The sequence below is a fragment of the Poecilia reticulata genome, chromosome 22, assembly GCF_904066995.2.
Source record: "Poecilia reticulata chromosome 22, P_reticulata-male-v2, whole genome shotgun sequence".
Lineage (NCBI taxonomy): Eukaryota > Metazoa > Chordata > Actinopteri > Cyprinodontiformes > Poeciliidae > Poecilia > Poecilia reticulata.
In genome coordinates, this window is record NC_088851.1 from 13,446,166 (window position 1) to 13,470,198 (window position 24,033).

At 38.4% G+C, this 24,033-nt stretch overlaps 1 protein-coding gene across 1 annotated transcript in view; it reads right to left on the minus strand.

The window, feature by feature from the left end:
- alk (ALK receptor tyrosine kinase) overlaps positions 1–16,970 on the minus strand; it is a 434,911-nt gene extending 417,941 nt beyond the window's left edge. Inside the window, exon 1 of the mRNA XM_081603122.1 lies at positions 16,888–16,970. The gene's annotated coding sequence lies outside the window, so the exon portion shown is untranslated. The remainder of the gene's footprint in view (positions 1–16,887) is intronic.
- Between the last annotated feature and the right edge of the window lie 7,063 nt (positions 16,971–24,033).

Genomic DNA, 24,033 nt, shown 5'->3' on the forward strand with positions numbered 1-24,033 from the left:
GGAAAGACACAGAAGGCAAAAAATGCAGAAATAATGAAAGAGGGAAACATTGAAGAAAAGTGAGGAAGAAAAAACACAAAGAAAAAATCCACAGGGACAGGCAGAAGGGAGGACAGAAGAAATCAAAGAGGCACACAAGAAAACACATAAGAAAGGATGGTCAACTTTTGGTCAAGAGGACAGGGATGAAGCCTGGATCTATAAATGTTTTTGCAATGCATAAGGACCCTGAAAGAAATGGTTGATGATGGGAAGATCTCTGCCTAAAAACAAAAAAGAACCCATCTAAAGTTGTTCTGAATGCATTTTAGAGAGAACCATCCCTGTATTATGTGTGTGTGTGTGTGTGTGTGTGTGTAAAGCAGATTATTATCAGCACATCATATTCACCCCCATCAGCAGGAGAGAGTAGCCCAGCTGAGCTCACCGCCCTGCTGCTGTGCTTTATTACCGCCGTCCCACAGCTACTGAGCATTATTCATAACGTAGTCCAACATTTTATGCCCTGGCTCTGAGCAGCAGCAGCAGCAGCATCCCTCTGATTGCACAACAATACTTTGTATTTAAATCACAAGAAAAAAAAAATCCAATATTGATATTAAAGAAACTGAATTTTCAGTTCGGCTGAACAGCCGATATGTTGTTTCTCCTGTGCGCTTATACTTATTGAGTAATTTAGATTTACTAGCAGAAAGATAATTTAAAACATTTATTATTGACAGATCGTTGCCTGAAGTGTTTGACATTCTGGTCCCTATTCCTTTTCTACTCAGATCTACTTTTTGAATTGCACTGAGTTAAAGGGACAAGGTCCTGTTGGTTTATTTGGGATTAGGCTGTTCTCAAAAGGATAAGTTGAAAAGAAGAACATTTCATTTTTCCAGTGTGAAAAAGCAGAAGATGGCAGTCTTGTTCGTAATTTGTCCAAATTAAATTTTTAACTGAAAAACACCCACGCAATTATCTGTCCTTACACGTCAAGAACAAGTATTTTACCGAAAAAAATTACTGGATTTTAGTTGCAAAGTAATGGCAAATGTGTATCTTTGAGTTCAGTGTATGGGAAAATACGCTCGCAAGAAAAGAAATCTAACTTTCTGGTTGATGTGTGCCTCGTTACATACAGTGTAAAACTAATATATTTACGTCTGGATAGCTTTAAAACGATCCAAAATTAAATTTAGGGAACAGTCTGGTCCAATCTGGACTTAAACCCAATTGAGACACTATGGTATAACCTTAAGCATAAAATTTTACTCATAATGGACTCAGCATCTGGTTCTCATCTTTACAAGTAGTTTTGTGCATCCAACAACAAAAAATGTGTCCAACCATGAGGAGTTTTCAGCTTTAGTGCCTTTAAGAAAAAGACCAGGGAAATAATCTGAGCTGATCAGTTCCAGACATAGTCCATGATATGTTTTTGGAATAGCACGGTTGAATGGTGTGAAAACATCAAATTATATAATGAGAATCTGTAAACGTGTCTGTATATTCTCATCTGACCTGATTGAAATGAAGAAAAAGTGGAAGGAGACGCTGCAAAAAAACTTTTTCTTAGATTAATTATGCATCCACATTCTGACCACATTATTCAAAACAAGCTTGTTTTATTCATAGTGGGACAAGGTGAGGAATCAAAAATGACAGTGGATGGAGTGAATGAGGCCACATTGCAGACACACTCAGTCTGTTCAATATCTAATCTCTGCTGCTTGATGCTACCCAAGCTGCTCCCTTTCTCTGCATAATATTTCACATTAACGCTTGAGACTCTGCCTCGTAATTGCCTCATTGTTACTCCAGCGTCTGCGGCCAGATAAAACATGGTTAAATGCCAGTTAATCTCTTCAAACAGGTATCTGCAGATAAACTTAATCAGACAAAAGCAGATGATTTTCCAAGATTAAATGGAAGTTTGATCATTTGGGTTCTCGGGGCAAATGAACAGTGGAAATTATGAAGCCATTCAGTGAAACAAGACAATATCTGGACTTATTAATAAAAGATGAAACACATCCGTAATGTTGGCTAAATTGATTTTTAACTAGCGAAACCCAAAATCAAGGATCAGAGCCGCCGTTCCATTTCTCACGCTAAATTGGTTTTGATGAACAGATATTTATGCACATAATGATGATTCAGATGGGTTCATTTGGAGCTCTGCTGGCTGAGAAGAAGGGCTCCCTCTTGACGCCTATTGCTTTATTCCCAGTAATAAGCACACACAGTCCACCAAGACAACTTCATCACTTTGTGGCTGATCGGTCACTTGTACTCATCAGCAATCAAGGAGTAAAACAAGCCCAAGACTGGGTGTAGGTGCTGGTCTTTGCAGGAATCCTTCTGCTGCCTCACACTCAAATACACACACAGACACAAAGATAGCTTAGATATACACTACATTGCCAAAAGTGATGGGTCACTTTCCTTTACATAGACATGAACCGTTATGTCAGCCCACCCATTGCAGAGATAACAGTTTCAACTCTTCTGGGAAGAATTTCCACCAGATATAGGAGGAGTGCATTCATGGGAATGTTTGAACAGTCATCCATCGGCAAGACACTAAGGTCTGACAAAAAGAGCTGGTTTACTGTCTTGTCTTTAATTTCACTCAAAACTATTCTACTGAGTTGAAGTCAAGACTGTGCAGTTGCCTGCTTCCACATTAAAATTGCCCCTGCACAGTCATGTTGGAACGGAAAGGGGCCATTTCCATTGTCCAGAGAGACTTTCCCACGCCCTAATCTACTTTTCTTGGAGTTGTTGCACAATGTAAATAAATGTTTGACTATTTTTTATTATTTAAATAAACTGACCATGGAATTAAGCATTAACTTTTTTTTTCTTTTGTGTCCAAAAGGTCATGAATCCCTGGGCAGAGAGCCATGTCCCCCATATTTAAAAAGAAAACCCAACAGGGGTCCATCCATTTTTCACATCTATACCCCAGTTTCCATTTTGCCCAGGGCCTGTGTTTGAAATCCAGCTCACAGGTCAGTCCATGAAATAAAGAGTTGGTGGGGGAATGGTAGTGTGATAAATTACACACAGATAAGTTCTTACAAAGACCCTCCGCCCCCCTTCGGGCGCTGCTTTTCATGGTGAGCAGCAAACCCCATAAATCAACAGCTGAATCTCTGCAAACGGTGGCCTCTTGCAGCCGGCGTGGTCATACCTCGCGGCCTGCTCCGTGCGGTTTCCGCAGATCTCGGTGTTTTGAGAGTTGGCCCGAGTAAAGCAACAAATAATTAAAAAAAATTAAATAAATAAAAATTCTCCAATTACACATTCTTCCAGTTATATTTTACATTTTGCAGATGTTGCATGCACATCATGAAACATAAGTGGCTTAGAAAGGAGGTGTTGGGCTCCAAGAAACTGCTCTGTGCTTTCTGCTACATCAAGGCAAAACTCCAGCTTCCTTTAGCATTCCCACCTCATGACTTTGGTTCCATAAATCAAACCCTGTGGACCTGCCGTGTTGAAGAAAAGCAATAAGGGCTTCAGAGGAAAACCGTAGAAAACAGATGATTCTGCAGAGAAAGTGTTGAAGATTTTCCTGCAGACAGTTCCAATAAGAGCTTAGCAGGGTGGTCAGCTCGCACAGTTCATGCTTACAGGTACAGTGGGGTAAACATTTGATAAGTGGCAATGCTCTGGGTGGTGAACTTGACAAATGTCAGGCTTTAGTTCAGGTCCACTGAGCCCTGTGCATGACCAATGCTCACATTAATCATTGCACTGCAGGGGTTGAGCCTGCTATAGCCAGACAGTTAGCATGTAATGCCTGCATCCAGCGAAACTTTAGTCTGATTCAGCCGGTACAAACAAACGCCATTCAGGACATTTTAGGACAACAGTGTTAATTGCAGTAAATGGACAGATGTGTCTTTTTTTTATGACAGTTAAACCTGCCAAATGTCACTTTACGATGTTGCCAACCATGACTGTGAATTAAATTCAGACATCTTTCGTAAAGTGGCTACAGTTAGTTAGACTAATGGCAGGCATTAGCCTTTTATAAAGGCTGCGCACATGTCCCTCCGTCTCCTCATCAAGGTGTGAAAAACTGTTATGTATTCAGATTCAGGCGAGGAGGATAATAAATAAAAAGGTTGCAGAAGCACACAGGATGCAGCGTGGGCGAACTTGTTTTCACCATGACACTGTCGACCTCCAGCCTCCTCTGAACCAAAGGAACTGTTTGAAAATTCTCTTTAATTTAGAACAGAGTGCTCGTGTCTACCAAACGTCAGCCTCAAAGGCACACACGGGAAACAACGCTTCCCGTTCTGCCTCCAACATACAGATGGAGGACAACGATGGACACTAATTATGCTCAGAAGATATAAACAGAGCACATTTAACTCCATTTAGTAGAGCACTTGTGGTACTGTGAAAAATTATAAACTGCCAACTATTTCACTATGCTGTCCATCATAACCAAAACGTTTAGAGGAATTTAGAAAATTTAAGCTTTTCTTTGAGCTTTGGTTGCATTTCCTTGTTTCTCCTGATTTTCAGAGGAAAATCTCAGACCTATTCCTCAGACAACTATTCCTTGCCTGTGTATTTTCAACATTTCTTTTTATTATTTTTCAACATGGTATTTTTTTCTACCTTATTGTATGAATTTGGATTATCTGGAAATTATTTAGGTGTTATTTGCATGTAAATCTGCCTCTTTAATCTGTGCATTTGAGTCCTTAAACAACATATAATTTCAACAGAACGAAAGTTACTACCAAAGAGCAAAGAGATAAAGAATATGGCGTTCAGTAGATGATCAAATGAACATCTACCAAGGCTATGAGCTTGGTCTTTGGATTTTTTTTCTTATTTCTTTACCAGAAATTACTTTAGAATAAAGTTCCTATGTAAAATGTTTTTAGGGTTCACACTTCTTTCTTTTAGCACCCAACTTGGTGTGTGAGTGAAAACACAAGAAACATGCTGGATACACACAGAAAGCCTGAAGATCTAATGCTAAAGACCACTTTAGGAATGGACAGAAAAACAGATGGATGGATAGACGGAGGGAGGGCCGTGGATTATTGAACATAAATATGCTTTTATTCACAACATATATCGACATTGATTGACATGATACCCTGAATGTCACTGTGCTTTCATTTCTTCCTCAAGCCACCTCTTCATAAAGTCTGATCAGTGAGAATAAAGCAACATCTTTTAATGTTCAGCATTTTACCAGTTCAAAAGGGACTGGCTGCCATTAACATGACTGAAAGGGTTGGATCATTTCTAGATGCAGGCCTCGAATGTGTTCAGCCACCTCAGTGTCACTGAGTCATTGGTGTTCAAACTCTATAGTTAACAGTCTTTTTCTCTAAAGCGAAAAGGAAACTTTTAAATCTTACTCTTGACTTTTTAATAAGGATATTTTCCAGATTTTTTATTTTTATGAAAGCCCAAATGGTCTCAGCTTAGTGTTCAAGCTGCCACTGACTAGATTTATTTGCATTTTTGCTTTAGCTGTCCTAAAAAATTGTCATCCTCAGCTTCAGCCAGAATCACTTACTTGCTGGGTTGCAGGCCACGTTAAATTAAAAATAAGTAGAAGATGGCGTTGTGACACACATGCGGCAACAATATTAAAAGTTGCAAATGCTGCACATGTCTGAATGCAGTTTCGTTATGACCAGACATTATGGACTCACATAGGCCACCATCACAGCCTGTAGCAAAAGAGCAATGCACCACAAATTTGCATTTTTACAGCAGGAAGCACTTGGTTTATTTGTGTGAACGTAATAAAACACTTTTCTAGTAATGCACACCATTTGAAGTTGCTTTCACCCATCTCTATTCCCAATGGTTCATACCTACACCGATCAGTAGGCAGCTTACAGTTAAGCACTCTTCCTATTGAATTACATCAACTGCAAAGATGCTTCAAGAAATTGGTTAGTGACTGAAATTGCCAGATTTTAAACCTGGACATGAAATAACCAGACATGAAGTTCTGATCTTTCTCCAACCATTAAATGCTCCATTGTGTTTTTACCATCTGGAGGATTGGTCTTCAATGTAAGAGCTGTTAACGTTCTCAACTTTCAGTGTTGGTGAGGTGCTAAAACACAGGAAGCACAAAGATGTTGTTCCTACACTTCTCATGTCTCGGCAGGTCTATCATTCTTTCAGACTGGAAAACAGCAAGAACGATGAAGATTTCTAGCAGATAACAGGAAGGTCAGATAAAGTTTTAGTTTTTATCCTTGAGTGTTTCATGAGTCTTTCATGAAAACATTCTGAATTTTGAAATGGTTGCAGCCTTTGAAAATGTGAGGAAATACTCAGAGGCAGGTGTTTCAGTAACCATGCTAATCACTAATCCAACTTCAAGGATGTTGAAGCAACAAGTGGATCTGTCAAAATGTTTGGTTGTTATGAGTACTAACCCACACAATTGATCACACCATCAAATGACGCTAGAACCTCTTCTAAATGCCTGGTTAAATTTGATCCTTCTTGGAAATGTTCCCACATTGCTGGGGGAAGTCCCCTTTGTTTACATGAAGCTCTTAAAGGATAAGTTCTTCAAGATGGGTTTGCTGAAAGACTCTCTAATTAAGGGGTCTATTAATCTAAACTGTTTACACAATGGATGGACACATTGTGTCCATTGTGCGATAAGCTGCAAATAGTGTTAAAAAATTAGACATGAATTTATTGTGTGTTTATATAATATTTTACCCCTTGTTTTGATCATTATAGCACTGTACCTTCTGCTTATATTAGCGGTGTGTGCTCACTTTTAGCTCCTTAAAGACAAACACACTGCATGTTTGTGTGACGTACCGCAGTTCCATCTAGAGATCGCGCCAAAACGAGTTGCTCTCAGACACACTTTAAAACAGCGGAACGACGGGCCTGTGGAGCTGCAATAATGAGCATTCATACCAAAGTATTGCAGTTCCACTTTACATGGATCACAACTGAATGATTTAAATGTGAAAAGTAAATACTTAAAAGCACGATACATCCACTTTAAAGCTTTCCAAAAATCATTTTGGAAATAGACTGCTGCATCTCTAGACTGAAACCTTTTTTCTCATTTACATTCAGTTTCTTGCTCATCGGCAAACCTGGCAGAAAAATGAAAAGAAGCCGTGAAATAACTTGACCTTTTATTTCACAAGCATATTCCCACTAAGAAAGTTTTTAAAATAATTAAATCCTTAATGTGACCACATTTATACAGAAGGAACCAAAATCCCACGCAAACAAATTTTGTGTCAGCAATCATTTTTAATTAACTTGCACTATAACCTATCATTATGAAATAAATTTAACCCTCAATAATTTATAATTTATTACGTTGATCAGTGCCGAGGAACCGAATTAGTAATTATGAACATCTTGATTCCTTTAGAGTAAATAGGACATGGCACAAAGGGCAGTTTCTCTTAGCCTCTTGTCGAGGTGGGAGAGAAGAGTAAACATCCTGTTAATGTAAGGCAGACGTGAGTCAGAACACAGCAACAAGAAAATAGATGCTTGCCTGAACTTGCTCATCTCTATAATCAGAGCAATTATCATAAAGTTTAGTACAAATGAAACCATGAGAAACAAAGCTGTAATAAGTGGCACTTTAGGGTCACCAAGTTTCCATAACAACCAGTTTAGAATAGCTACATATTCCCTCATTGAGAGGGTTTCCAGTACCCAAAAAAAATCCTTTTTAGCAACATCAAAAAAGTAAACATGTAAGTTTGCTAAACTCTTAATAGGACTTTGACTGGGAATGTCTGTTTCAGTCAGATGGAACTAAGAATGAGCTTTTCTAAAAGACAATCTGAAATAAACAACAAAACAAACAAACAAAAAGTTAATCAAAACCACAAATTAGATAATCATGGAAAGAATTAAATGATAACCAGAAACATCAACGACAAGCAGCATGACATCAGAATCATCTAATGATGTGCAACTCTGTTTGAAACAACCAAAACTGCAGCCGAAACAAAAATCTGCAGTAAATGCACCTTTATTTTCACTTACACACATCCCATTAGATCCCAATCAGATCAAATATTATAAGTCCAACGTCCTACTAAAAGCTGTTTTATTGATGTTTCCCGCTGTAATAGTTAAAATGTTTTATGGGCTATTTGATCATTGTGACTGGGTTTATGGTTTAGCTTGGGTATCTTTATATTATTTCTCATAAATGTTTAGAAAATTTAAGCAGCCATCATATTCAGTTGGCACTGTGTATAACTCAGCTTTGAAGCCTTGATTGCTGGGGCCATTTCTCTCCATTACAGCTCTCCGTCATTCGTATTTGCAGATTTCACTCAATCGCACTACGAAAGCTCAGCACTGAATTACTGGACTATCATTGCCATGTGATACTGCACAGTTGCTCTGCTCATGCTTCCTCATGCAAGCAAGGTTTGGAAAATATCACTGAAGACAGATGAAGGGTAAATTGTAAAAACGTGCAAAAACATTACTTTCTAAGCATGACAGACGGACAAATGAACAGGCAGATGGAATAATGGACGAACGGATGGAGATGGATGGATAGGCCGGATGGCTGGATGACTTGGCCAACAGAGATGGACAGACGTATGGATGGATGAAGAATTAGATAGACAAATAAATGGATGGGTGGATGAATACACCAATACATAGATGGAAAAATGGTATGGTGGATGGATGAAGAGCACACCAATATTTGCCATCTTGTTTGAATATATATTCTTGGCAGCAATGTTTAAGTTCAATTCTATGGAGCCAAGAGGAAGGACAGGTGACCAAATGGATGGATGGACAGATGGATGGGTAAACAGACAGATAGTAGATGGGTTCATGGATCAATGGGCAGATGAATGGATGAATGGAAGGACAGAAGAATGGCTAGATAGATCGATGGCTAAATAAATAGATCGATGGATAAATAAATAGATTGATGGATAAATAAATAAATGGATGAAAAAACTGGCAAGATGGATGGATGGATGAATGAATAGATGGAAGAAGAATGAATGGATGGATGATGAGAACCATCAGGACATTTCAGTGTCTTAGCAGACTTTGTGCTAATTTGAACAGCAGATAAGACCAATTTAAACCCACTACTATGATGTTAAAAGAGAACAACTGCTAAGTCACTGATGTCTTACCATAGCATGTATATTTATAAAAGCATTGAAAAGCTGATGTACACCCCCCCCCCCCACACACACACACACACACGCATGCACGTGCACCTTCACACACAAAAAGAAGATAACTTCATTAAACAAGAACATGAAAACATTCTGAACAATTTCCATCACATCTTTCCCAGCACAAATGATGCAACACAGCTATGTTTTTTCTTAGATCTTCTAAATTTTTTATGTGCATACAATTTTTAATGAGCTACTGAGTCAGAATCCAGATTTGTGAAATACTCACCGTTGCATTTCAGCTTCTCTAGAAACCGGGTTGTGGACATTTGCTTCTTTGGCATATATGAGGGTTTGTTTGTTTTTTTTGTGAAGGATCACCTGATTTTACTATGCACAACACGCAATCATCAGGTGTGATGCAGTTTATACCCATCTGAACAAAAAAGGATAATAATTGTGTTTATCTCCACCTTTGCAACTGACTTGATTATGAGCCAAATAGATTGGGACAGATGCAGTTCAGTTTTCCTCAATTGCTGATAGAAAACACGTTCTCTGGGAGCGGAGGAAAGAACCTGCAACTCGTTTTCCTCTGCTTCATCACTTCATGCCGTTACTGTCGGCTGGGCACCTCACAATGAATTCCCTGCCTCAATGGGTGCCTCGGTTTTCTGAGTGTATCGGAAATGTTTAAAAATTGACAAGCTGACCACTTCTAAAAGAAATCCATCTTTTCCTGAAAATGAATTTTTACAACCACAGGCCTCGAAGATGATGAAAAACATGCAGGGTAAAATAGGAAGCGGTTCTGGCACTAGGAGCCTCTTAAAAAATGAAACAACACACACACGCATACACGCATACACACGCACGCACACACACAATACCTCAGGTCCTTATCATCATGCATGGGATTAGATCTGTATGCTTTAATATGCTTAAAGCTTAGAAATACGAATTTCCTTCACGTCAAGGTTTATCACTCCATCTGTAAAAAAAAAAAAACATTTCTCTAAGGGCTGCTATATTCTTATATCAATGGGTACAGTCTTGTTTTGTGCGCTGGAATGTGTTTAGCTGTGGGATGAATGATCATTCATCACCCATCTGCAAAGTGGGAATTGCTGATCAGAGGTGGTGCACGGCTGAAACTCCTATGAAGGCCTCCAGACTAACAGAGGACGAGTGTCTTGTTTATTCACCCTTTTCCTGCATGAATGAACAAGCACAAAAAATATTATAGTCATGATTTGTTAGCTGCAATGCAGATTCATCAGTCATGGAAACCCATCGCACAATCTCCGGGATCACCAGCAATCATTTGTGTGAGAGTTATAGATTGTGCACAGCTAGGTGAGTTTGTCGGCGTTGGATCTTTTCTCAATTAGTCCACAATCGACCTGCTGGAGCCTAATGGCCTATTTGCGGTCAACTCCAGCGCCGACTTCTGATGAATTCCCACTCTGGAGACAAAGTTAGCAGCTGGATGGTGAGGACCAATTCAAAGACCAGGCTGGCTGAGGAAAAAAAATGGGAGAGGAGACGGTGCTGTCTGGGGCTTTGGGGTGATTCTTCAACAGATGCTTGTCAATATGATCCGGCGCCTTGCAACTGGGCATCAAACCGCAAGATGATGTACTGAGTGGACAGAGGAGAGGGTCACAGAATCAGACTCTGTGACATAAATATCCAGGCAGAGGTTTAGCAGATGACGTGTTTCTTTAGTCTGCATAAAATTTATTAATATATCAAAAATCAGTTATGAAACATTGCCTTCAAAATCAGTAACCTTGAAAAAAATCTTAAGAGATTATATATTTCTCAGAAATAAGATTCATTTTGCTGGTTATTTACACTTAACCAGCAAATATATTTATTATCAGGCTATTTTATTAATTTTTTACTAAAATACAAAAACAAATTCAATCAACAGAGCGAACACAAAATCTACTGCCTGCTTTTTTTTTAGAGAGAAAAAGTGATATTTTTCTGAATAAGAAATACATATTTAAAAATATTATCTAATTATAGAGATTGAAGAAAGGCAGGTAGAATAACATAATTATAAAAATAAAGGCAAAGAATGTGAAGAAGGAAGATAGGAACAGAAGCAGATCAGGAATAAAAAGGAGAAAGCAGGAAGTTTAGACAAAGAAAAGAAAGAAATACTGAAGGAAGCAAGGCAGAAAGGACAGGAAGAAAAGAAGGAGATAGAACACCAGTAAGAACAAATTGAAGAAAATACAACTTTAGGACAAAAGGAAAAAACAATATTTGTGGAAACCTGGATATTTTTCCATACTTCTGTTCTTCTTTTTGTACTTATCCAAACCGGTAAAATATTGAAATCAAATTTCATACATTTCTGGATATTCTGAACTTCATAGAAACCCTGAAGTCCAGAATATCCACACAGCTTATCATTATATTTCAGCGGGCCTCGGTGAAAGCAGTCAAATGTGTGTGTGAAAGTTCAGATTTGAACTGCTTGTGGTCACTACAGGGGTGAGAGGTGAATAAATTGTGGATTAACTGCTGGACAGGATGCATACAGTAAGAACTGGCACATTAATAATCCTGGTCTGGATGTAAAAAAAAAGAAAAGAAAAGGAAAATCTCTCAATTGGGTTGCATCCGGAGGAAATGAGCAATAAAAATAGATTAAAGCAATGCTATTCAGCTATGCACAACCTTTTTTTGGCAGAATCATCAGTTTATATTCATCCCTATCCTCTTATTTTTATCTTTCAGTCTTGCTCCAACAGACACACATCCGATGCTTTCCGTTCTTCCATCGCAATATAAATACGGCATTTATTTAGCAGCTGTGCATATTTACAGATTCAGAAGCGGAATAACTTAGTGGCATGTAAAGGAAGAATAAGGCAGGATGGTGTAGGATGTGCAGGATGTGCAGCATGTGCGGACCACCAGGAGCCAGCGGAAATAAGAAATTGCCCTCATCTTGGCTTCTCGTTTTCTTTAAATTGCTACAAGTAAAAGCAGATGCGACCCTGAATTCAACTGGTCGTGTCCCCCAGTGTTTCCATTTTCTTTTAGGTTTCCTTGTTATCATCCTGGATCCAGCAGCCACCCCTCCCTCTTTGCTTTGATGCATCTTCTGAATGGTAGAGCAAGAGTTTGGCAGAATTCAGACCGCTACATTCACAAGCTGTTCTCACGATCGCCTTTTTGCCCCCTTTTCATATCTTCCAGTGTCGTCAGGCCCAAAACAAAACAAGACAGGAACAGGCTGTTATCACTAAATAATTTAGGAGATAATTTGATTTTAGCTTATTTTCCCTCAACAGCTATCAAATACTCCAATGTTTAACCACAAAAGCTGGAAGAAAACTTAGAACTAAAGACAAGTCACAGGTTGGTGCCTAATGATCTGATGCATTCATCTTGTATGCCGACTAGAGTCATTTAAATTTATTCTTTCTGATGTCTGGAGAGCGCCGACAGGAAAAACCTTTTACGACAACTTCACCCAAACCTGAACTCTTCAACAGTACCTGACAGAAAGGGTAAGTCTCTGTTTAGGCGCTCTTACAAAGAGAAACTAATGCGTCGAAGCTGCAGTAGCTAACAATTTTTAACATCTCATTAAATTCTAACATTAATTTAATTAAGTTATTCAGTTCTAATAATTAATGTAATATAAAGATCATGACAGATCTGGTGTTGCTATAATCCAAGATGAGGACAGGGCATGCGAGGTGAGAAGGGATTTTAAATGATCTTAAGGAAGCAACAAAAACAGTCTAGTGGCAAAAAGGGAGGAACAGAAAGTCTACTAAGGAAAACCAATCCCTATTTATACTCTGGTGTTTCATTACTGCACTGCTAGACAGGTGTTTTAAGAAGAAACAAAGATTCACATTAAATTCCATAGGAAATGAATGCGGGTCATTTTGGACCCACACAGAAAAATGGGGTAGTGATATAAAACTATGCTATTTCTTAAAATGCATAAAAGATAAATTAAGAAATTGAATTGCATGATATCAATAACATGTTTCTTGAGGAATACCTGGAATATGAAGTGATGAAAACTTTTCATTACAAAGATATTGCAAAAAGATGACCTCGCCGGGTCCAAAAGGACCCACTTACAAATCAGAGGGTTAATTCCCTTCACCTTTTGAAGGCGATAGCTAACTTTGGTAACTTCAAACTTAAACTGAGGCGCCAAAAAACAAAAATAGAAAAACGAAAACATTCAACTCTCCGAGAATAGTTCAGTATTCTGCCTCTCTCTCCAAGTGTTCTGAAAAATAAGTTTCCTTCCTGCTGCGAATCAGCTACATCCAGTCAGGAAGGCATCGAATGTGAGCAAAATAAAACATGAGGATGGATCCAACTGCTCTATCATAAGACACTGAACCTCCACCCCGAAACAAGACCTGGGAACAGCACTGCAGGTTAATGTTCCTGACAGAAAACAACCCCAGGACCGATACACACACTCAGCCATTCATCCATCTTTCTGTGCAGCATTGTATACAGGGACACAGGGAACTGCAGCTTGTTGCAGCAAACACACATTTCAGCAAACACACATTTCACCACCCTTTCACAAGACTGAGAAGTATACCAAGGCAAAACTTCACGCAGACTCTCACACCTGCAGGTGGTTTGGACTGTCCTTTTGTACAGTATCTCCATTGTGGGTCTTTATTCCCTTTACAGCTCCAAATGTATTGGCTATTGAATAGAAAGAAAAATCAAGAGGTTACACATAAGGCTTGTGTAAAGAGATTACTCTAACACCTTAACAGTACTTAGAGTTTCTTCTGCTTTTGTTTTTGGTGACACTTAAATGTTTCAGACCATCAAACAAACTTTCATCAAGGAACAAGAAGCTATCTAAACTAACCCGGCTCTATTTCAGTCATATTCAAAACACTGGAGAAGTTAATGTATTTTAGTAAAACAATTCACTAAGTGAATCACATTCTATATTCTTACACACAGAATGGTGTTTCAGCCCTTACTTTTCAATCATAACTGATCATTTTCTGCTTACAATCAATGAAAACACATTTAAAATTAGAATATTACATAAGATAAATCAAATATGTTTTAAATACAGAACTAGTTTCATATGAAGTATGTTTAATATTAGGTTGAAGGTACTTTTAATCTGACAAAAACCTCATCATAACATGATTTATGGGATATGAAAAATGGGATGTGACTGTATATTAAATAAAATGGTGACAATTATGTATCAACATTAGGCAAGATTGGTCTGAAGAGCTTGTCTCTCAATCAAATCAACATCTGAAAGCTGCATCTTGCATTAAACAGGTAATACAAAGTGCAGAACTAAAATAAACTTTTTCTGAATTAAAAACTGTTAATGATCTGAGTGACTTCAATGATTTTTTAATGATATGAAAAATTAAATAAGGAAAAAGAGCATTTAAGAAAATATACTTTTACAAAGAAGTTCAAAGTTCTTAAACATTTTCCAGTTCATAAATATTACAAAATGCTAATTATGCAGGCTGCCTAAAACTATATCTAAATGTTTAATTTCATTTGGTTTTACCCGTTTTAAGCTGGTGATAGATGAGTGAACATTTTAGATTAAGACAGACAGACTCATTTCAATCTGATCTTCTCAATACATGCATAAGAATTAAGTCTTACTAAATTGGATAAGGATAGCAGACGGTCTTTCTGAAGTAAAACGCCTCATTGCCAGATTGTGTAAGATAAACCGTGTGAAGCTAAAACAGTGATGGTGGAAAGGAACCAAGAACAACTGCAAAGTGCCTGAAGCAAGATGTGAAATAAATGAGAATACTGCTGACTCCACTGTCAATAGAACAATACTGCATGGAGAAAAATCGTGTTATATACTACATAATTTGCAGGCATAGAACTCAAAACAAAATTTTAAAATGATTAATATATTATAAGCACTGTTCAATATAATAAAAGATTTTGTGGTTTGAAATGTTATAGTTTGGTGCTTTTTTGTTTTATTTAGGGCTTTACAATATGAATATAATCACATCTGTCGCTTATAAAATCTATTGAAATTGATAATTATGCAGACAAAAAAGATGCAAGAGAAGTTAAATATAAAATTCCTGTTTTTAAATAATGACTCCATGTTTTGTTTGCTCATGCTCAAGTGTCTTTGTACAACTAAGTTTATATTTTTTATCTATTTTTTGCTTAAATTATTATAAAAGGGAACCTCAAACTGTTCAGTCAATCAGAGCTAGAAAGAGGGTCTTAGCACTATCAATCACTCTCAGTGTACACGCTGCTCACACCCTCCCCGTTGATCTCAGCTATAGCTGGTTCACCACAACAGAGCTTGTCATGGATGCTCAGGCTACCGATGACGGCGGATAAACAGTTTTCCTGCAATATCAAGTTGTTTCTCCACCATTAGCACATTGATTGCTTTTCTTTTCATGTTCTTAATTTGATTATTTTACTACAGCGACACAGCAAAGAAACAAAATCACAAACAGCATTATGAAAAACAAAAAAAGAGTCAAATACTTTTTGTCCTATTTTCTCTTAGCTGCTGGTATCAGTGCTGTATATTCAGCTCACTAAGTACACAGTGAGTATTTCATCCTGCTGCTCTGTTTGGATAGAGAACCACAGCCAATCCACTCCTCAGATTAGTTTTTGCTGTTATTTGATCTCTTGACAGAGATGCACAAGGGAGGAAATGCAACAGAGGTCCAAGGCCAGATTCAAGGATGCGGCGCTTACAAGGGTCTATATCTCTACACAGGACAAAATCCCTCCCCTCCCACCATCTTCACCCCTCTCACCCTCACTCCCACACACACTCACACTTCCAGAGAAAAATTGCCTCATAAAGCTGCCGCAACAAGACTACAGCGCCGAGAGCGCAACGAGAATTTTCTTAAGTGTTGGGGAACAGGAAGGTGCATCTGCAGTGAATGGTAGAGTGCCGTACATATGTTGCTAATTATACTCCCTTCCTCCTTTTCCCCATCCTCACACCGTTCAGTCATAAAAAAATAAATCAAAAAATAGGAAGACGTTTCAGGGGAGAGGCATCATGCACATCTGGTTAGCTCCTGGGAGGAAAATGCTCCTCTTTAACCCCTCTCTTGGATTAAATCACAAGGGGGCTGCATGAGTTTTAAATGAACCATCTAATCCCCGTGCTATTAAGAACTCTATTAAGAATAGACGAGCAATAATTAAAGCTCCAAGCAAGAACTCAGAGATGAAGCCAGATATTTACATACTCTACATAAAAGAGCGAGGAACTTCATTTTTCTCACTGTCTCACCCAAAACTCCCCATGAAATATGTATATTTGCTAAATGGCTAGAAAAACGAGAAAGTGTGTGGTCAGATATGAAAAGGTGGATTAAAAACCTGACCCAGTAGTTCTCTCAGGAGGAAAAGACCAGTAGCCAAACAAACTATTGCTAAAGACTTGTCCAAAAATACCAAAAATATATAACCCGAGTCATATAGCAAAATAATAATTATGAGTAATCTGGTGTTCTGTGTAAAGACACCACAGAGCAGGTGGAATGCTTTATTATCATTATTATTATTTATTCATTTAATTATTTTTATTCCAAGGCATGGAGCTTAAGAAGTAGATTTTAGGACAAGTTTTTCCCCCTGGAGGGAGTTTCTTTTTTTTTTTCCTTTCTGTTTGCAGTGATACCTCTCAATGATATTCATTTGCCTGAGGGGCCGTTTCCTGTTTACTTACATTCTCCCCATCTTTCCTTCCCTCCGACATGACTCCCCGTATTATTCCGCGTTACTCTCAGTCTGCTGCTCTCTCTGGCTGCGTCCCACCACTGTCACAACCGCTCTGGGTAGCCGAGCAGAGAGGAATCTGCTCATTCACACAGACTTTTATTTCCTTTTAGAAGAAATATTAAACTGGGTCAGGTAAGGAACAATCCTACCAGAATTCCATCTCTCTTTCACATCACTTCGGCTCTTCGGCTGTCGTCCCCTGCTTCTAACGCAGTCCGACACAACAATGTTCGTGCGGAGACCTGAGGACGGTTACCGACTCCATTAGAGCCTCTTACATAATTTGGTTATGTCATCATTTAATTATATTTACATGTTACTTTGGAAATGGATGGCGGAGAAATTGGCAGACACCCCGCCTCTGTCGATCTTGATAAATAAAGTCGGGAAGCTGCCACCACAAGCAGCACTTGGCGGCGGCTGGTCTTGAATGAATCACACACGTGGAAATTTAGCAAAAACGAGGGGTGGCAGTTGCACGCCTGTCGCCATATGCTGCACATTTATTATACCCCTAATAGCGTCTCAGGGCATGTCCTTGGAGGCGTGTTTAATTCCAGTGAATTATTAATGCCTTTGCTAATAAATATTTTCACCATATTTTTAAAAAAGGTGTACAAGCTTGAGCGGAAGGAGACGGCGCTGAAGAGTGAAAGTGTGAATGAGGTTTATCAGCCAGAAATTCACATGAGTTAAGTGGATCATGTTTAATGGAGCTTTAAGGCTCTGACACTGTAATTTGCTGAGCTGCAAGGCATACTTAGCTTCTTTACATGGAGATGAGTTTACATAATGAGAACTATTTAGTCCATGAAAATTGCATGATGCCCTCCGGGGTTTCCAATGAGCTTTGAAAAAGCAACCCGAAAGTTTTTTAATCAATCATCCGGGTGTGATTCGAGGTTTAAAATGTTAAATGTTGAAACAGTAGATTTTAATTTCACACCCATCTTGCAGGTCCATATCCATAATTTAGATTGTTGAAATGTTAAGTCACACATTATAGAGTCACTACAAATAGGGTGATATATATATATATATATATATATATATATATATATAGTTTCCACTTCTCAGCCAGTTTGGAGTCTGTGCTTCTCTGCTGCAGGACAAACTTTTATCGAAACTCTAGGAGCAAAAGTCCAATCATTTTACTTTTTAACACAGTTCAGATGCTTTAGACAGGAGGAATACAACAATTGTAGCCTATGTCCTGAATGTGTCTGCCCTTGAAGTAAAGCCACCAACCACAGTCCAAGTCTTGTGAAACTCTTTAATGAACTTTGCTTCACCGTGCTCATTGTGTTAAGAAAGTATGTGAATTGAGGTCCAATGTGTTGACAATGGGAAGGCCTCCAGTTGCGGTCTCAATAATATGTGCTTCCTCCTCCATACTCCTCCATGTGTACATTATCTGATCAGCGATGGAATGGTTTGACTTGGATGTAATTTTGTACATACACAAAATTGCAATGGACACATACAACAAGTTTATATGTCCAGAATTGACATTAGGTGGATTTTAAGTGATGGCATCATAAATTGAGCAATACGTTACCAAGTCAGTCAACAACCTGTCACAAGAGGAAGTGAAAATCAGGAGGTGAAACACTGAAAGACTTTGGTAAGGGTTGTATTTTGGGCATGCATAAGGCCAGATGGTGACATCACCATGGAACCCCAGGGGTTACTGATTCTAACATGTTGTACATAGCAAACAATTGCACAATAAACCACCAAATACCAACTGTTTGTATCCAGGTCAGCTTTGCTGTCGTCTACTGAAGCTCCTTGCTGCTACCTATTGGAGCTGCGAAGTTTTCTCCTAACTTACTGCAGTATTTTGAGTGACGTTCACCCCTCTGTGCTTTTTGTTTTTACAAAACTACACCTACTTTACACTGTATTTTTTTAAAACTGAAATATCTCTGAGGAAGATAAGATTAAGCAGCAAAGGGCTCAGTCAGTCATAGCTGATAAGCCACTAACAGTAAGCTTTTACAACAAGCTGTGTTCTTATGTCCGAACTTAATCTGACATATCTGAAAAGCACTTTGACATCTGAAACACTTGTGTGTATGCAGTTTATGGGACTAATGTGTATATTGTTTTTGACATCATAATCATCCAGAGTAAAATCCTTCAGCATGTGACTATCGGCAAGTCAGGACTATGCTGTCTGGATCAGTGGCCTCAGCTTGCCATCTGATCTTCCATCTGATCTTCCCCATCTCAATTAAAAAAACTGAGAAACAACACATAAATTAAAGGTAGGTATTATGCATTTTCCAGGCACATAGTGCCATTTTATACCACAATCAAATAACGGTGTAACGTCCAGTTGTTATGCAAATGCTTTAACAACTTGAAAGAAATTTGACACTACATAGTTTTATCTGATGGCTTAAAATTGGCCTCTGTCCCTAACAATCCCTCAAACATGCATGAATGAGTCAAAATAATGCTCCAGGTATGTGTTCGAGGAAGGAAAAGCATCACTGCATGATTTAAAACAAAGAAAAAGTTGATTTTACAAAATAGCTTTACAAAATATATATCGACATAATGAAAAAAAAAACATATTAGGATAATAACAATGAAATTCTAGAAAAATAATAATAAATTAAAAAAATTAAGTAAAACGCTAAGGCAAAAACTAATCAAAATATATAATGGTTATATTTATAGAAAGTAGTACAAAAAGGCAAAGCAAACCAAATGGGCTGATGCAGAGTCTCAAACACAAGGTTAAGTGGCTTTACTAACAAAAATATATTGCTCTGAAAATTATTAGGTACTGGATGAGCAAAAGTCCAAACAGAACTTTGGAAGACCTTCAAAATGCCTGGAGAACTAAAGTCCTCTAAAGCCAGGAATGCCTCAAAACGACTTGTGTTTCCTGTAGATCAATCGGAGACGTACAATTCTAATTAGGAAACAAGACAAGTGTTGTGCTGGTGTCAAAGCAGCTGATTTAATTGCGGATATATTAGCAGTGATGACAAAGACTGGCTCAGCGATGTTTAAACACCATCAGGGACACTGTGAAGACAGCAGGGTGAATATATGTTAAATGAACCTGAAAGATTTGAAACGTTCATCCATGGTCTCATTTAGCATCACCAACCAATTGGCTATTACATTGTTTGCCACTTCCTAGCTTTCATCAGCTATATATTCAACATTTTGATCAGCGTGGGAGGTTTGCTATCCAAGAGAAATACTCATATTGAAGACTTTGGATAAACCTGCGATGACCAGCTGCAAACATCCCTTCATTTAAAATGAGTTTAATATTTAAATCTAAGCACTTTGACATCGATTCAGACATCGATTCAGTACATTTTCTTTTTTTTTTTTTCAACTGAATGCAGGTGGTCATACAGTCTAACAATATTCAATCATTGGAGAAGTAAGTGTAACAAAGGAACAGTAAGATGATGTTTATCAAACATAATTGAAACCAGGAGTTTTAGTAGTTTATTCGTTGGGAACATTAAAATGTCAACATGATGCTAAGGAGGAATGATGATATTGCTGCTACTGTTTCTGGGAAGAATTGTAAGGACATTTCCAAACTGAATAAAATTAATCAGCTTATAATAAAGAATACCGACAAGTTGGAGATATTTAAGACATTTAAGATGTTTAGATTAAACAAAAGAGATGCTTGATCAAAAATTAAATGAGATGGTGTTAGTAATTTATGTTTTTAAAACAGCATTCTGAGTTTAGAAATGCATTTCAATACAGTATGCCAAGTGTCTAAGACAGTGATGGATTGGTGATAATCTGGGCCTTTTTGTTGCCACATTGATTTGGAAATATTGCTGTCTTTCATTTGAACATGAACTCCTTAAATGTCCTGTCTGACAGCAGAACTTTGGCCCAACAACAAACAAACAAAACAATCTTTTTTGTACGTTTTTTTCCCCCTTGTACTCTCTATAACCATTTAATATTAATATGCAGGGATGCTGGTCTTTACAAAAACGTTGACAAAAGAGGATTTGAAACCTTTGAAGAATTATCCATAAGACCATGCTTTTCACAGACTTTCAAAAGAAAAGAAAAGAAAAGAAAAATCAAAAACCACAGAATAGACATTTGTCACGGTGAAAAAAATAAAAAAAATGCTGAACTGATCTTGGGGGCCCCAGCTTATAATGAAATAAAACAATTTACCACAGAAAGGCCAGAGTTACTCTGACTTTTCCTCCTTCCTTCACAGGCTGCTCTCACGACCTAATAATTTATGGCTGGACAGAAAGGACATGTAAACTGATGCTAATAGAGGTTGACAACAACAATGTCATTACTAAAAAGGATGAGCCGTTTCTACTCCGACCCTATAAAGCTTTTCTTGTTGCCTCGGGATCCTCTTAAAGCTTCTCCGAGGGTTCTGTTACATCTACGTGTTCCTGAAAGCAGACATCGCAGTGCAAGAACACCAACCGGCAGATTTTAAAAGCCTGCGGCGCTGACACGGCACTTCTCTCATGGGTTTTATACTGCAGCACGCTCCCTCGTCAGCCCAGCGCTCCTCTAACAGCTCAGGCGCCTCTTGTTTCAGATCACGCCCCCTCCCCCCCCCCCTCACGTCCCAACCCCTTCCCACGGGGTTCGTGTAAACAAGCCTTTAGCATTATGCCACCAAAGGCAAACTTTGTGACGGAGGGAGACAGTCACCAAACAAAAGCCAGGGACAAAGTGAAACGACACAAACCCAACAGGTACACCACCATCTGAGCAACCTTTTGGTGCATCATTGATAGGAGGTTCAATGATCGTCATGCAGGGTAGACGCACGTGGACTGAATCTACATGACAACGACACAGTTGTGCCTCTTGTGGTTTGGCAACGCACAAGAAACTCGACTTGTTTTATCAAATTGAACTCACTGTTTCAAAGTCAGTCTCTTGTATATTTATTACATGCATGAAAGTGAGTATGGATAAAAAAAATAGCAAAAGGAAAAAAATATATATAGTGGTCATACTGGAGTACCTACAAATCTGCCATGTAAACAGCCTCTTAGCCAAAGTTTGCACTTTCAAGCATTTAAGATTTAAGCTTTTGAAAGCAGATGATGGAGGATCTGCCGCTGACTTTGAGTCTCTCTTTCTTTTTCTGTGTAATCTCACTCGCATTCAATCTCACACCGGCCTATTCAGTCCACGCTGCCTAAGCTAAATTAACTCTCTGTCCACTTTTCTTGTATTTTTATAAAGCGTGAGACGCTCTGAAAGCTCAGAGCAGCTTTTCCACAAGAGGAGCAACAAAAGGTTTTCAGGCTTCTTTTGAAGGTTTGTTCTTTTAAGACAACATTTTTATATTTTCTGCCTGTGAACTCACTGACACAGTCACAGAAGATCATGTTTTAATATCACAAATCCATTTCCACACAGAATTGAGGACTAAAAGACGACTAATAACCCATGCTAGTTAAGAATTATACAAGCGTCACCAACATCAAATATGCAACAAGAATATAGATTTAAGATTTGATACAAAACAAAGAGGCAAGAGGGTTTATGTGAATTCCACTTTTCTGGTGAGAAACAGAGATGCTGCTGATGGGGGTTTTGTGAGTTGCTGTTGACTATTTTACTGTGTAAAGCCATACAAATAAAGGGCAAAGGAGGAATCAAACAAGGAGCGCAGACCCAAACAAGCAGCACGAGTCTTTATAAATTACTGATGCAGTGCAGAAAAGGGATTTGCAGCCTAAGGTTTGCCATTTACAGATGCATATAAAGAGGATCAATCCAATTTTCTTAGCTCTACAAAAAAGAAAACAAAAGATTTGATCCCTTTACAGTTATTAATTTACACCACAACATCTGCAAAAAAAAGCTAATCCTGACCAAACCTGTCTGTATGGATAATGTTTAATCTTCTAAGTTATACTGATTCAAATATTCTGTGGCAAAAAGTGGAAAAATGGAGTCTGCTCAGAAGCTGTGATATGAAGAGTACATCTTACTTTGCATCATATCTGACTTGTTTCATTAATTTCCAAGTTCAAATGTACTAGCCAAGCTGTCTGAAGGCCCCGTTCCACCAGAACCAAGCAGCACAGCTCAACTGGGTTTGGTTCAGATCATCAGAGTTCAAGTGGCTTTCAATTACAATTGAGTAAAGACAATGGAGGACACTAAAGCTATGTTGAACATGCTGCTCAGTCTGCCACTATCCATGAAATAAATAAACCTGCTATCCTCTTCTAGAAAAAATATGGATTTTTTTATGTGGCCACCCAACTTCAAATTTTCCAGCAACCACAATTTTTAATTCTAAATGGAGATCTACAACTAGATCAGTGAGAGGAATGACTAATCTAGTGTGTTAACAGCCAATTAAAGCCTTTTCTGATAAAGAGAAATCAGGCTAACCACAGAAGTCATAAAAAAGTGCCTGTTTTGCACCACAGGACAGAATATCGACAGTGTAATGTAGACAGACTGTGAGAAGTTGGCAGAGAAATAAGACAACTGCGATTTCCTGCTACAGAGCAACGCGGTCCTTTATTTGTCTGATCACTATTCGTCTATCATTATTACCGGGATGATGGGTACAGTCACTCTTAACCAATCCTACTTCTTCTTGCATGCAGCACTAATAAACACAGACAGTTGTTGAAACCTCCCAGTCAATATGTTAGCTGTCAGTCCTGATCATATCACTTGGCTTTGATTAATGGTAACGTAGTGTTCTCCATTAACATCATTTAAACTCCACAGGATGAAATGCTACACAGATTGCTTAACGCTAGAATCGTTGATATGGTGCTTCACAGAGGCATGCTTTATCTTCCTCTGATTTGTTTCTCTTCTGTGGACAAAAAATTAAATTTCCGTGTTGTGCGACAGAAGCAACTGATTATCCGCACAGGCGCCTCTGTGGGAGACAGGTGTAAGTGTCTGGAGCTTGAGGTCTGACAGCATGCAGCGCCATCAACATTTCCGTCCAGCGCACGTTGTATAAACTAACAGCTGCTTTATCTTGTGTGATGAGCTGAGGTTTAATTAGCTTCTAAATTGGCTGTATGTTTGAGGACCATTCAGGTGGTGTGCTGTTTTTCTGTCCTCG